The sequence below is a fragment of the Chiloscyllium plagiosum genome, unplaced genomic scaffold, assembly GCF_037043375.1.
Source record: "Chiloscyllium plagiosum isolate Xiang-an unplaced genomic scaffold, Cpla_swu_hap1 HiC_scaffold_8, whole genome shotgun sequence".
NCBI lineage: Eukaryota > Metazoa > Chordata > Chondrichthyes > Orectolobiformes > Hemiscylliidae > Chiloscyllium > Chiloscyllium plagiosum.
The window spans coordinates 315,446-329,334 of NW_028270146.1; the positions used below are offsets into that span (position 1 = coordinate 315,446).

Genomic DNA, 13,889 nt, shown 5'->3' on the forward strand with positions numbered 1-13,889 from the left:
TAAAGTTGGCGAGTCTACTACTGCTGCAGGCAGTGTGTCCCACGCCCCTACTACTCTCTGAGTAAAGAAACTACCTCTGACATCTGCCCTATATCTATCACCCCTCAATTTAAAGCTATGTCGCCTTGTGCTAGCCATCACCATCAAAGGAAAAAGGCTCTCACTGTCCACCCTGTCTAATCCTCTGATCATCTTGTATATCTCTATTAAGTCATCTTTTATCTTCTTCTCTCAAACAAATACAACCTCAAGCCCCTCACCTTTCCTCATGAGACCTTCCCTTCATCCTAGGCAAAATCCTGGGAAATCTCCTCTTTCCAAAGCTTCCACATCCTTCCTATAATGCGGCAACCAGAGCTGAGTGCAATACTTCAAGTGCAGCTACACTAGAGTTTTGTACAGCTGCAGCATGACCTCACAGCTCCAAAACTCAATCCCTCTACCAATAAAAGCTAACACACTGTACACCTTAACAATCCTAAGAACCTGGATGGCAACTTTCAGGGATCTATGCACATGGACACCAAGATCTCTCTACAAATCCAGGAATCTTACCATTAGCCCAGTGCTCTGTATTCCTGTTACTCCTTCCAAAGTGAATCACTTCACACATTTCCGCATTAAACTCCATTTGTCACCTCTCCGCCCAGCTCTGCAGCTTAGCTATGTCGTTCTATAGCCTGCAACATCCTTCCACACTGTCCACAACTCCACAGGGTTTAGTGTCATCCACAAATTTACTAACCCATCCTTCTACTCACTCATCCAGGTTATTTATAAAAATGACTAAAAGCAGTAACCTTTCGGTCCAACTCGCCCACGCTGACCAGATATCCTAAATTAATCAAGTCCCATTTGACAGAACTGGGCCCATATTCCTCTGAACCCTTCCTATTCATATACCCATCCAGATGCCTTTTACATGCTGTAATTGTACCAGCCTCCAGTACTTACTCTGGCAGCTCATTCCACACATGCACCACCCTCTGCATGAAAACGTTGCTCCTTAGGTCCCTTTTATATCTTTCACCTCTCACCCTAAACCTATGCCCTCTAGTTCTGGACTCCCCCATCCCCAGGGAAAATACTTTTATCTATTTACCCTATCCATGCCCCTCATGATTTTATAAACCTCTATAAGGTCACCCTTCAGCCTCCGACGCTCCAGAGAAAACAGCCCCAGCCTATTCAGCCTCTCCCTATAGCTCAAATCCTCCAACTCCGGCAATATCCTTGTAAATCTTTTCTGAACCCTTTCAAATTTCATAACATCTTTCCGATAGGAGGGAGAACTGAATTGTGCACAATATTCCAAAAGTGGCCTTAGGTAAGGGGCAGTATGTTTAGTGGGAATGTGAGGAATATTTTTCACTCAGATTGCAGTAGGAATCAGGGACTCACTACCTAGCAGGATGGTACAGACAGAAACCCGTATAATTTTTCAGAATTATCTAGATGTACACTTGCATTGCCAAGCCAAATGAGGCAATGGGCCAAGTGCTGGAAAATGAGATTAGAATAGTTAGGTGTTTTCTTTTCAAGAGCACAGACTCAATGGGCTGAAGAGACATACATAGAACATAGAACTCAGAACTTTGCAGCACAGTACAGGTCCTTCAGTCCTCAATGTTGCACCGTCCTGTGAAATTAATCTGATGCCCACCTTACCTATACCGTTCCATTACTATCCATATATATGTGCAATACTCATCTAAATGCCCTTAACGTCACTGAGTCTACTACTGTTGCAGGCAGGCCGGTCTACACCCTTACTACTCTCTGAGTAAAGAAATTACTAGAGTCAAAGAATCATAGAGATGTACAGCATGGAAACAGACCATTCGGTCCAACCCGTCCATGCAACCAGATATCACAACCCAATCTAGTCCCACCTGCCAGCACCTGGCCCATATCTCTCCAAATCCTTCCTATTCATATACACATCCAAATGCCTCTTAAATGTTGCAATTGTACCAGCCTCCATCACATCCTCTGGCAGCTCATTCTATACACGCACCACCCTCTGCGTGAAAAAGTTGCCCCTTAGGTCTCTTTTATATCTTTTCCCTCTCACCCTAAATCTATGCCCTCTCGTTCTGGACTCCCCGACCCCAGGGAAAGTACTTTGTCTATTTATCCTATCCATGCCCCTCATAATTTTGTAAACCTCTATAAGGTCACTCCTCAGCCTCCAGAGAAAACAGCCCCAGCCTGTTCAGCCTTTCCCTGCAGCTCAAATCCTCCAACCCTGGCAACATTCTTGTAAATCTTTTCTGAACCCTTTCAAGTTTTACAACATCTTTCCGATAGGAAGGAGACCAGAATTGCACGCAATATTCCAACAGTGGCCTGACCAATGTCCTGTACAGCCACAACATGAGCTCCCAACTCCTATACTCAGTACTCTGACCAATAAAGGAAAGCATACCAAACGCCTTCTTCACTATCCTATCTACCTGCGACTCCACTTTCAAGGAGAAATGAATCTGCACTCTAAGGTCTCTTTGTTCAGCAACACACCCTAGGACCTTACCATTAAGTGTATAAGTCCTGCTAGCATTCACTTTCCCAAAATGCAGCACCTCACATTTATCTGAATTAAACTTCATCTGCCACTTCTCAGCCCATTGGCCCATCTGGTCCAGATCCTGTTGTAATCTAAGATAACCCTCTTCGCTGTCCACTACACCTCCAATTTTGGTGTCATCTGCAAACTTACTAACTGTACCTCTTATGCTTGCATCCAAATCATTTATGTAAATGACAAAAAGTAGAGGGCCCAGCACCGATCCTTGTGGCACTCCACTGCTCACAGGCCTCCAGTCTGAAAAACAACCCTCCACCACCATCCTCTGACTTCTACCTTTGAGCCAGTTCTGTATCCAAATGGCTAGTTCTCCCTGTATTCCATGAGATCTAACCTTGTTAATCATTCTCCCATTGGGAACCTTGTCGAACGCCTTACTGGAGTCCATATAGATCACATCTACTGCTCTGCCCTCAATACATGTACATCCTGTCCCTCAGGATTCCCAACAACAACTTGCCCACCACCGAGGTCAGGCTCACTGGTCTATAGTTCCCTGGCTTGTCTTCACTGCCCTTCTTAAACAGTGGCACCATGTTTGCCAACCTCCAGTCTTCCAGCACCTCACCTGTGACTATCGCTGATACAAATATCTCAGCAAGAGGCCCAGCAATCACTTCTCTAGCTTCCCACAGAGTTCTTGGGTACACCTGATCAGGTCCTGGGGGTTTATCCACTTTTAACCGTTTCAAGACATCCAGCACTTCCTCCTTTGTAATCTGGACGTTTTGCAAGATGTCACCATCTATTTCCCTACAGTCTACATCTTCCATATCCTTTTCCACAGTAAATACTGATGCAAAATATCCATTTAGTATCTCCCCCATTTTCTGTGGCTCCACACAAAGGCCGCATTGCTGATCTCCCTAGTTACCCTTTTGTCCTTAATATATTTGTAAAAACTCTTTGGATTCTCCTTAATTCTATTTGCCAAAGCTATCTCATGTCCCCTTTTTGCCCTCCTGATTTCCCTCTTAAGTATACTCCTACTTCCTTTATACTCTTTTAAGGACTCACTCGACCTATCCTGACATATGCTTCCTTCTTTTTCTTAACCAAACCCTCAATTTCTTTAGTCATCCAGCATTCCCTATAGTTACCAGCCTTCCCTTTCACCTTGAGAGGAATATCCTTTCTCTGGATTCTTGTTATCTCATTTCTGAAGGCTTCCCATTTTCCAGCCGTCCCTTTACCTGTGAACATCTGCCTCCAATCAGCTTTTGAAAGTTGTTGTCTAATACCATGAAAATTGGCCTTTCTCCAATTTAGAACTTCAACTTTTAGATCTGGTCTATCCTTTCCATCACTATTTTAAAACGAATAGAATTATGGTCACTGGCCCCAAAGTGCTCCCCAGTCACCTGCCCTGCTTATTTCCCAAGAGGTTGTCACCTTCCCTAGTAAGTACATCCACATACTGAATCAGAAAATTGTCTCGTACACATTTGAGAAATTCCTCTCCATCTAAACCTTTAACACTATCGCAGTCCCAGTCGATGTTTGGAAAGTTAAAATCCCCTACCATAACTACCCTACTCTACAAAATTCCATGCAAGGACTGCCACAAACACCACGTAGGACAAACAGGAAGAAAGTTAGCCACCAGGATACACGAACACCAGCTAGCCACAAAAAGACACGACCCTCTCTCCCTCGTAGCCCTACGAGGATGAAAAAAACCACCATTTCGACTGGGACAACACATCTATCCTGCGACAGGCGAAGCAAAGACATGCCAGAGAATTCCTAGAGGCCTGGCACTCCAACCACAACGCCATAAACAAACACATAGATCTAGATGCCATCTATCAACCCCTCAGAAAACAAACAGGAAATGACATCACCACAAACCCCAGGAACCCCATCCAGGAGAAAGATACAAATAGAAAGCAGGAGACAACAGCTTCGCTTCACTTGGAGGTCGCCACTGATGATGTTACCTAGCCAGGTAATGAAACGCCTGGATATCAAACCTACAGCTTAGTGAGCAAATCTACACCCTAAACTACCCTATTATTCTTATCACCCCTCAATTTAAAGCTATGTCCCCTCGTGTTAGCATTCACCATCTGAGGAAAAAGGCTCTCACTGTCCACCCTATCTAACCCGCTGATTATCTTCTATGTCTCAATTAAGTCACCTCTCAACTTTCTTCTCTCTAACAAAAACAGCCTCAGTTCCCTCAACCTTTCCTTGTAAGACCTTCCTTCCATATGAGGCAACATCCTAGTAAATCTTCTCTGAAACCTCGTCCAAACCCTTATCAGTGTCTTGTACAGCTGATGCATGACCTCGTGGCTCCAAAACGCAATCCCCCTACCAATAAACGCCAACACACCATATGCCTTCTTAACAACCCTATCAAACTGGGTCACAACTTTAAGGGATTTACACACCTGGACACTGAGTTCTCTCTGTTCATCGACACTTTCAACATTTTTACCAATAGCCCAGTACTCTTCATTCCTGTTGCTTCTTCTGAAGTGAACCTTCCACATTAAACTCCATTTGCCACCTCTCAGCCCAGCTCTGCAGCTTATCGATGTCCCTCTGTAACCCACAACATCCTTCGGCACTATCCACAATTCTGCCTACCTTTGTGTCATCCACAAATTTACTAACCCATCGTTCTCCACCCACATCCGGATCATTTATAAAAATGACGAACAGCAGTGGCCCCAAAACAGATCCTTGTGGCACACCACTGGTAATTGACCTCCAGGACGAACATTTCACATCAGCCACCACCCTCTGATTTCTTTCAGTTCGCCAATTTCTGATCCAAACTGTTGCCCTTTTCCATTGTGAATACTGACAAAAAGCGCTTCCCTGTGTCCTCAGATTCCACACACAACTTCCCACTACTATCTTTGATGGGCCCTAATCTTAGTCCAGTCATTCTTTTCTTCCTGATATACTATGGAAAGCCATAGGATTTTCTTTGAACTGATCCGCGAACAGCTTCTCATGACCCCTCCTGGCTCCTCTAACCCTATCCTTTGATCTTTTCTGTCTAACTTATGACTCCCAATCCCCGAAACTGAGCCTTCACACCTCATCATCACATAAGCCTTCTTCTTCCTCTTGACAAGAGCTACAACTTCTTTAGTAAACCATGGTTCTCTCTCTCGACAACTACCTCCCTGCCCGATAGGTATATACGTATCAAGGACCCACAGTAGCTGTTCCTTGAATAAGCTCCACATTTCAAGTGTGTCCAGCCCCTGCAGTTTCCTTCCCCATCCGATGCATCCTAAATCTTGCTGAATCACGTCATAATTGCCTTTCCTCCAATTATACCTCCTTCCCTGCAGTATATACCTATCGTGCCCATTGCTATTGTGAACGTAACTGAACTGTAGTCACTATCGCCAAAGAGACCTCTTCTCTGTGCGGGAGAACATTGTGACTCTCTGACAAGTTTAGATTTGACACTGTTAGACTGACGCATGCAAATGTCAACACCGTTACTTTTACAAATACTAAAGTGAAATGTGTCTATTTTTCAGTAATTCTGTACTCACCAGATTATGTCAGACCAACATTGTTGAGTTTGGTGCAATTTTGGCGAGTGGCTGAAGATCGAGGGCAGTCTTACAGAAGTGTCGCATTGTCCGTCCATTCTGAGACCCCAGTCCCCATGAACACACTCCTGCCTTGACACAGGCACTGTGACTCCACAGTGGAGCTGGGCACGGACCACGTTGGTGTTTTCCAAATCCTAGTAAATACCATACACTGTTTTCCAGCTGTCACTGAACTGTCTCCTGTCTGCCAGAGCTTTGAGAATTTCTAGGTACTAACAGAGAAGTTCTGTGCTCTGAAAAAATAAGCATTGAATCATAATAAATCACAGCAATAACTCACATTGTTTACTGATGAGTATTCATCTAATTAATTGCACATCTGGCATACCCACATATAAATCAGCCCATTAAATCCTCATTTATAGCTTCCCCCAGAATCTTGACCCTTACCTGGTCCTGGAGAGAGTGACCTACAGCCTGCAGCCAAATGACACAAAGTGCTTCCACCAGCCAACACACTGTCAAACGCTGTAATACTATCTTTGACAAGTAATGCCACACCTCCCCCTCTTTTACCCCTACCTCTGACCCTACTAAACCATTTAAACCCTGGAAGCTGCTAACCTCTCACCCTCTCACCCTAAACCTATGCTCTCTAGTTCTGGACTCCCCGACCCCAGGGAAAAGACTTGATGAATTTATCCCTCATGCCCCTCATGATTTTATAAACCTCTATAAGATCACCCCTCAGCCTCCGACGCTCCAGGGAAAACATACCTAGCCTATTCAATTTCTCCTTGTAGCTCAAATCCTCCAACCCTGGCAGCATCCTTGTAAATCTTTTCTGAACCCTTTCAAGTTTCACAACATTTTTCTGATACGAAGGAGACCAAAATTGCATGCAATATTCCAACAGTGGCCTAACCAATGTCCTGTACAGCCGCAACATGACCTCCCAACTCCTATACCAATACTCTGACCAATAAAGGAAAGCATACCAAACGCTTTCTTCACTATTCTATCTAACTGCGACTCCACTTTCAAGGAGCTATGAACCTGCACGCCAAGGTCTCTTTGTTGAGCAACACTCCCTAGGACCTTACCATTAAGTGTATAAGTCCTGCTAAGATTTGTTTTCCCAAAATGCAGAATTAAGAGAAAATCTACAAGTAAGAGTCTGTCAATGATCATGAATCCATTGTTGGAAAAAACATATTTTATTCACTAATGTCCTTCAGGGGAGGCAACTGCCATCCTGACCTGGCCTGGTCTACATGTGACTCCAGACCCACAACAAGATGCTTGGCTTTTAACTGCCTCTGGGCAATTAGGAATGGGAAATAAATGCTGGCTTGTGCCTTCATCTCATGATGAAAAACAAATTGATTTTGTTTAAATTTTCAATGATAAGGAGGGAGAGTACATCAGGTTAGTGTAGTTGATGAGTGAACATGGATTTCATAATTCCAGATTCCAGCATCCGCAGTAATTTGCTTTTATACTTTTATGGATTTCATAATGACTGACAATTTGAACATCAGAAATCTCCAAACTTACGGAATCAAACAGAGTGGTCACATGATTTTAAACTGGATCAGGAAAAGGAAACAAACAGAAGTGTTCAACAGACTAGGTGCTCTTGGGTTAATACCTTCAAATCCCACCCTGAAGTCCCGTTTGATTCACTGATGTCCCCGAGGGCTGGGAACCTGCGTTCTTACCTGGGTGAATCCAGCCTCTCAGGGTCGTGGTTGATAATAAAGTCTCAGACCCGTTGTTAACGCAATGCAACTGTTTAATTGAGCTTAAAACTCCAGGATCCTGGACAAGTTAGAAAGAAAGGAATATTAATATGCTGTAAATAATTAATTAATTATTGTAAGATTATTATTGCATCCCTTTCTGAATTTCGACAGTACCTGTTTAAGATCTTTCTGCAAACACAACAGGAGGTTTTTACCTGAACAGAAGAACCCGTGATTCCAGGAGTGTAGGCCCAGGAGACAGGACCATTCGGAGGCTGATGCTCCATCGAGTGGATCCATCATTGTGGCTCACACAGGGTCCAGAGGTTAATCCAGAGAGAGCTGTGCCTGGTGAAGCCCAGCAGACACCAACACTAACAGCTGCCAGGATGACACTGAGATCCGGCGCCCCATAGTCTGATCCGATCCCTCAGAGCATTTACTCTGAAACAGCAGGTCGGAGGTCACAGTCGAGAGTGTGATGCTGGAAAAGCACAGCACCCCAGGGTGTAAAATCTTCATCATTGGAGGTCACTTTAGGGTTTATGCCCGAAACGTTAGTTTTCCTGCTCCTCGGAGGCTGCCTGACCTACTGTTCTTTTCCAGCGCCACTCTAACCTTGACACAAAGGCTGACAATGGAAACATCCAATAGAGCACCACGCCAAACAACTGAATAAACCTCCCCCCGACTTGGCTTTGTTTCAAAATATTAACAAGTTGTTAGCATAATGTCCTTGGGGGAGGGGGTGGGGAGACGGATAGACTTGCACCAGCACCAAGCTGGATTCTGAATAACCGTCACTGGGTTTGAAACACTGCTTTGTTTGTGCAGATGCTGCCAGATCTGCTGAGTTTCTCCAGCGATTTGTGGTTTTGTGTGCGCACGTGGTAGGTATGTTTTGAGCAAAATTTGGGGTTTGAGTTGCAGACCGACGCAAAGAGAAATGAAGCAGCTTACAAACTTTAAAAAGAAAGTGTGGTTCACACGCGCAGGCAAAGCACCAAAAACCTGAGCCATATACATGTTCTGAGATTTATAGATGAGGGGTGCACCGTTCCCGGAGGTACTGCAATACCAGGTCGATGCGTGGAATGGACGGAGCAAGCCCCTATTCCATCTCCCTGCTCCAAAAATCAATTTAATAGATGGTCCCCAGATAAGGGACCTATCAGATATTAAACTGATAATGGAATTCTTTTATCTCAAAAATCCACTTTGTTCATAAAATCATTTCTAAGTACATACAGAGGTTCTAAATTTGTTCTGCACGTTCTTTGCAGAGAAAAACAAATGATGCATTCCTCAAAGCATCCGTGCTGTTGCAAAAACAAAGGTATTTCCGACTCATACAGGAAACAATTTATGTTCATTTCAATGCAACAAGAGTCTGCTAACTGAACAGACCCTCATAAAGCCCTTAGACGGCGGTTTTTCCCCACTGCATCTTGTCAGTAGCTGCCCTTGTCCCAAGCTTCAGTTTGTCCCTCTTGATGTTGTTTTGAACTTTGGAAAGCACCAGTCTGCAACACTCGGTCAAGGTCAGCTCCTTATCACTGGAAAACCAACAAGTTTCAGATAGACCACAAAGCAAGTCGATGGTTTGCCAGGCAGTGCATAGGTGTTCTGCTAAATGATTTTTTAACTAGGTAAAAACAATAACTGCAGATGCTGGAAACCAGATTCTGGATTAGTGGTGCTGGAAGAGCACAGCAGTTCAGGCAGCATCCAAGGAGCTTCCTGCTGAAGGGCTTTTGCCCGAAACGTCGATTTCAAAGCTCCTTGGATGCTGCCTGAACTGCTATGATTTTTAACTGTCTGCTCAGAAAACTATCCACAGGATCAACCCTCTCAAGATGTTACATGCTGACCCCTGCCTGATGGACTTGTGTTCAAGACTGTTTTTCTTAAAAGCCTTCGCTGGAGAAACAGCTGATACAAATTGTCCAACGACTTGGAGTGTTCTGCAGAAACAAGATCAGACTTATCCTTCACAACATAAATTCTTTACAGTGCGGGTAGAGGCCTCTCAGCCAGTTAATTCTGCACTAACCCCTCAAAGGGCATCCCATCCAAACCTAGTGCCCCACATTATCTCCGTATCCCAGCTGTTAACCATGGCTAATCCACATAGCCTTCGCATCCCTGGACAGCCAATCCACCTAATCTGCACATCTTTTTACTGTGTGGAGCCCACACAGACACAGGGGAAACTCTACACAGCCAGTCAACCAAGGCTGGAATCAAACACAGGTCCCTGGTGTTGTCAGACAGCAGCGATAACCACAGTACCAGCTCTGCACCAGGGTGAAAGGAACTTCAGTACCTTGTGACATTTAGTGTTTGTGAACCAAAGGTCTGCACACAGCTTGATGCAGACACACACAAAGGTGGCCATTAGGGGGAGGATAGGTGCCATTTGGGGTGGTACAGTGGCTCCGTGGTTAGCACTGCTGCCTCACAGCACCAGGGACCCATGTCTGCTGGGTTTCCTCCGGGTGCTCCAGTTTCCTCCCACAATCCAAAGATGCGCAGGTTAGGTGAACTGGTTATGCTAAATTGCCCATAATGTTCAGGAATGTGCTGTTAGTCAAGGGAGAACATAGAACATAGAACATAGAAGAATACAGCGCAGTACAGGCCCTTCGGCCCTCGATGTTGCGCCGATCCAAGCCCACCTAACCTACACTAGCCCACTATCCTCCATATGCCTATCCAATGCCCGCTTAAATGCCCATAATGAGGGAGAGTCCACCACTGCTACTGGCAGGGCATTCCATGAACTCACGACTCGCTGAGTAAAGAACCTACCCCTAACATCAGTCCTATACCTACCCCACCTTAATTTAAAGCTATGCCCCCTTGTAATAGCTGAGAAATTATTGATCAGCCCAGTTCCCAAGGAAGATAGTCCCTTGGGACGGATGGGATTTATCCAATGATAAATGCTTTGGAGGCAGGCATAGGTGGATAGGTTAATAAGTTTGCAGATGACACTAAAGTCAGTGGAGTAATGGACAGTGCAGAAGAATGTTGCAGAGGCACTCGGATAAACTGCAGAATTGGGCTGAGAGGTGGTAAATGGAGTTCAATGCAGAAATGTGGAGTGATTCACTTTGGGAAGAAAAACAGGAAGGCAGAATACTGGGTAAATGGAAAGATTCTTGATAGTGTAGATGAGCAGCGAGATCTCGGTGTCCATGTACAAAGATCCCTGAAAGTTGCCGCCCAGGTTGATAGTATCTTTAAGGCTTTATTCCTGATGAAGGGCATTTGCCCGAAACGTCGATTTTGCTGAAGCTCCTCGGATGCTGCCTGAACTGCTGTGCTCTTCCAGCACCATTGATCCAGAATCTGGTTTCCAGCATCTGCAGTCATTGTTTTTACCTAGTATCTTTAAGGCGGCATACGGTGCCCCTTTATTGGTTTTATTGGTCGAGGGATTGCATTCCGGGCCCATGATGTCATGCTGCACTGTACAAAACACTAGTGGGGCCTCACTTGGAGTATTGTGTACAGTTCTGGTTACCCCACTACAGGAAGGATTTGGAAGCATTGGAAAAGATGCAGAGGAGATTTACCAGGATGTTGCCTGGTCTGGAGGGAAGGTCTTATGAGGAAAGGCTGAGGGACTTGGATCTGTTCTCATTGCAAAGAAGATAGCTAAGAGGGGATTTAATAGAGACATACAAGATGATCAGAAGATTAGATAGAGTGGACAATGAGAGTCTTTTTCCTAGGATGATGATGTTGTCTTGTATGAGGAGACATAGCTGAGGGGTGATAGATTTAAGATAGATGTCAGAAGCAGATTTTTTACTCAGAGAGTGGTATGGTAGTGGAAAGAAGGTTTACCAGGATGCTGCCTGGACTGGAGGGCTTGCCTTATGAAGAGAGATTGACTAAGCTCGGACTTTTCGCTCTGGAGAGAAGGAGGAAGAGAGGTGACCTGATCAAGGTATACAAGATAATGAGAGGAATGGATAGAGTCAATAGCCAGAGATTTTTCCCCAGAGAAGGATTGACTGGCACGAGGGGTCACAGTTTTAAGATACTAGGAGAATGGTACACTTCGGAGCAGCGAGAGGCTGGAGCCGGGAGGAGGTGACATAGAACATAGAACATAGAAGAATACAGCGCAGTACAGGCCCTTCGGCCCTCGATGTTGCGCCGATCCAAGCCCACCTAACCTACACTAGCCCACTATCCTCCATATTCCTATCCAATGCCCGCTTAAATGCCCATAATGAGGGAGAGTCCACCACTGCTACTGGCAGGGCATTCCATGAACTCACGACTCGCTGAGTAAAGAACCTACCCCTAACATCAGTCCTATACCTACCCCACCTTAATTTAAAGCTATGCCCCCTTGTAATAGTTGACTCCATACGTGGAAAAAGATTCTCACTGTCGACCCTATCTAAACCCCTAATCATCTTATACACCTCTATCAAGTCACCCCTAAACCTTCTTTTCTCCAATGAAAAAAACCCCAAGTGCCTCAGCCTTTCCTCATACGATCTTTCTACCATGCCAGGCAACATCCTGGTAAACCTCCTCTGCACCCGTTCCAGTGCCTCCACATCCTTCCTATAGTATGGCGACCAAAACTGCACACAATTGGTGCAGGTGATTGTCGGGAAGGCCAGTAAATATATTTAAACTTCTTACCTTCAGGCCAGCGAGGGAGGAGCGAGCAAATGACTTCTGGGAAGGGTAAGTAGAACAGTTTATATTTGTGTGATTGCATTACCCGAGACACTACTCGGGTGTCCTCCTCTAACCTGTGTGTCCTAAATAAGTATGTACCTGTCAGGCAGAGAGGAAGACATAGAACGCGTGAGCCGTGGTTTACTAAGGAAGTGGAATCCCTGGTCAAGAAGAAGAAGAAGGCTTATGTTAGGACAAAATGTGAAAACTCAGTCAGGGCGCTTGAAGGTTACAAGGAAATCAGGAAAGACCGAAAAAGAGAGCTCAAAAGAGCCAGGAGGAGACATGAGAAGTTGTTGGCGGATAGGATCAGGGTAAACCCTAAGGCTTTCCATAGGTATGTCAGGAATTAAAGAATGATGAGAGTTAAATTAGGACAAATCAAGGATAATAGTGGAAAAATTGTGTGTGGAGCCGGAGGAGATAGGGGAAGCACTAAATAAATATTTTTCAACAGTGTTCACTATAGAAAATAAAAATATTGGCGAGGAAGATACAGAGATACTTGCATCTACACTAGAAGAGATTGAGGTTCACAAGGAAGAGGTATTAGAAATATTGCAGAGTGTGAAAATAGACAAGTCCCCTGGGCCAGATGGGATCTATCCTGGGATCCTCTGGGAAGCAAGGGAAGAGATTGCCGAGCCTTTGGCATTGATCTTCAGATCATCATTGTCTACAGGAATAGTGCCTGAGGACTGGAGGATAGCAAATGTGGTTCCCTTGTTCAAAAAGGGTAGTAGAGACAACTCTGGTAATTACAGACTAGTGAGTCTCACTTCAGTTGTTGGTAAAGTGTTGGAAAAGGTTATAAAAGAGATAGGATTTATAACCATCTAGAAAAGAATAATCTGATCATGGATAGTCAGCACGGTTTTGTGAAAGGTAGGTTGTGCCTAACAAATCTTATTGACTTTCTTGACAAAGTGACCAAACAGGTAGATGAGAGTAAACCGGTTGATGTGGTGTATATGGATTTCAGCAAGGCGTTCGATAAGATTCCCCACAGTAGGCTATTATAATACAAAATGCGGAGGAATGGGACTGTGGGAGACATAGCAGTTTGGATCAGGAATTGGCTTGCTGAAAGAAAACAGAGGGTTGTAGTTGATGGAACATGTTCATCTTGGTGTCCAGTTACTAGCGGCGTTTTGCAAGGGTTGGTGTTGGGTCCACTGCTGTTCATCATTTTGAAAAATGACCTGGATGAGGTCTTAGAAGGGTGGGTTAGTAAATTTGCAGACGACACTAAGGTCGGTGGAGTTGTGGACAGTGACGAAGGATGTAGTAGGTTGCAGAGAGACATAGATAGGATACAGA

General features: G+C 44.7%; 1 pseudogene; it reads right to left on the reverse strand.

Annotated features, from left to right (window-relative positions):
• Nucleotides 1-8,903: 8,903 nt before the first annotated feature.
• LOC148149327 (U2 spliceosomal RNA) lies at nt 8,904-9,116 on the reverse strand (annotated as a pseudogene).
• Between the last annotated feature and the right edge of the window lie 4,773 nt (nt 9,117-13,889).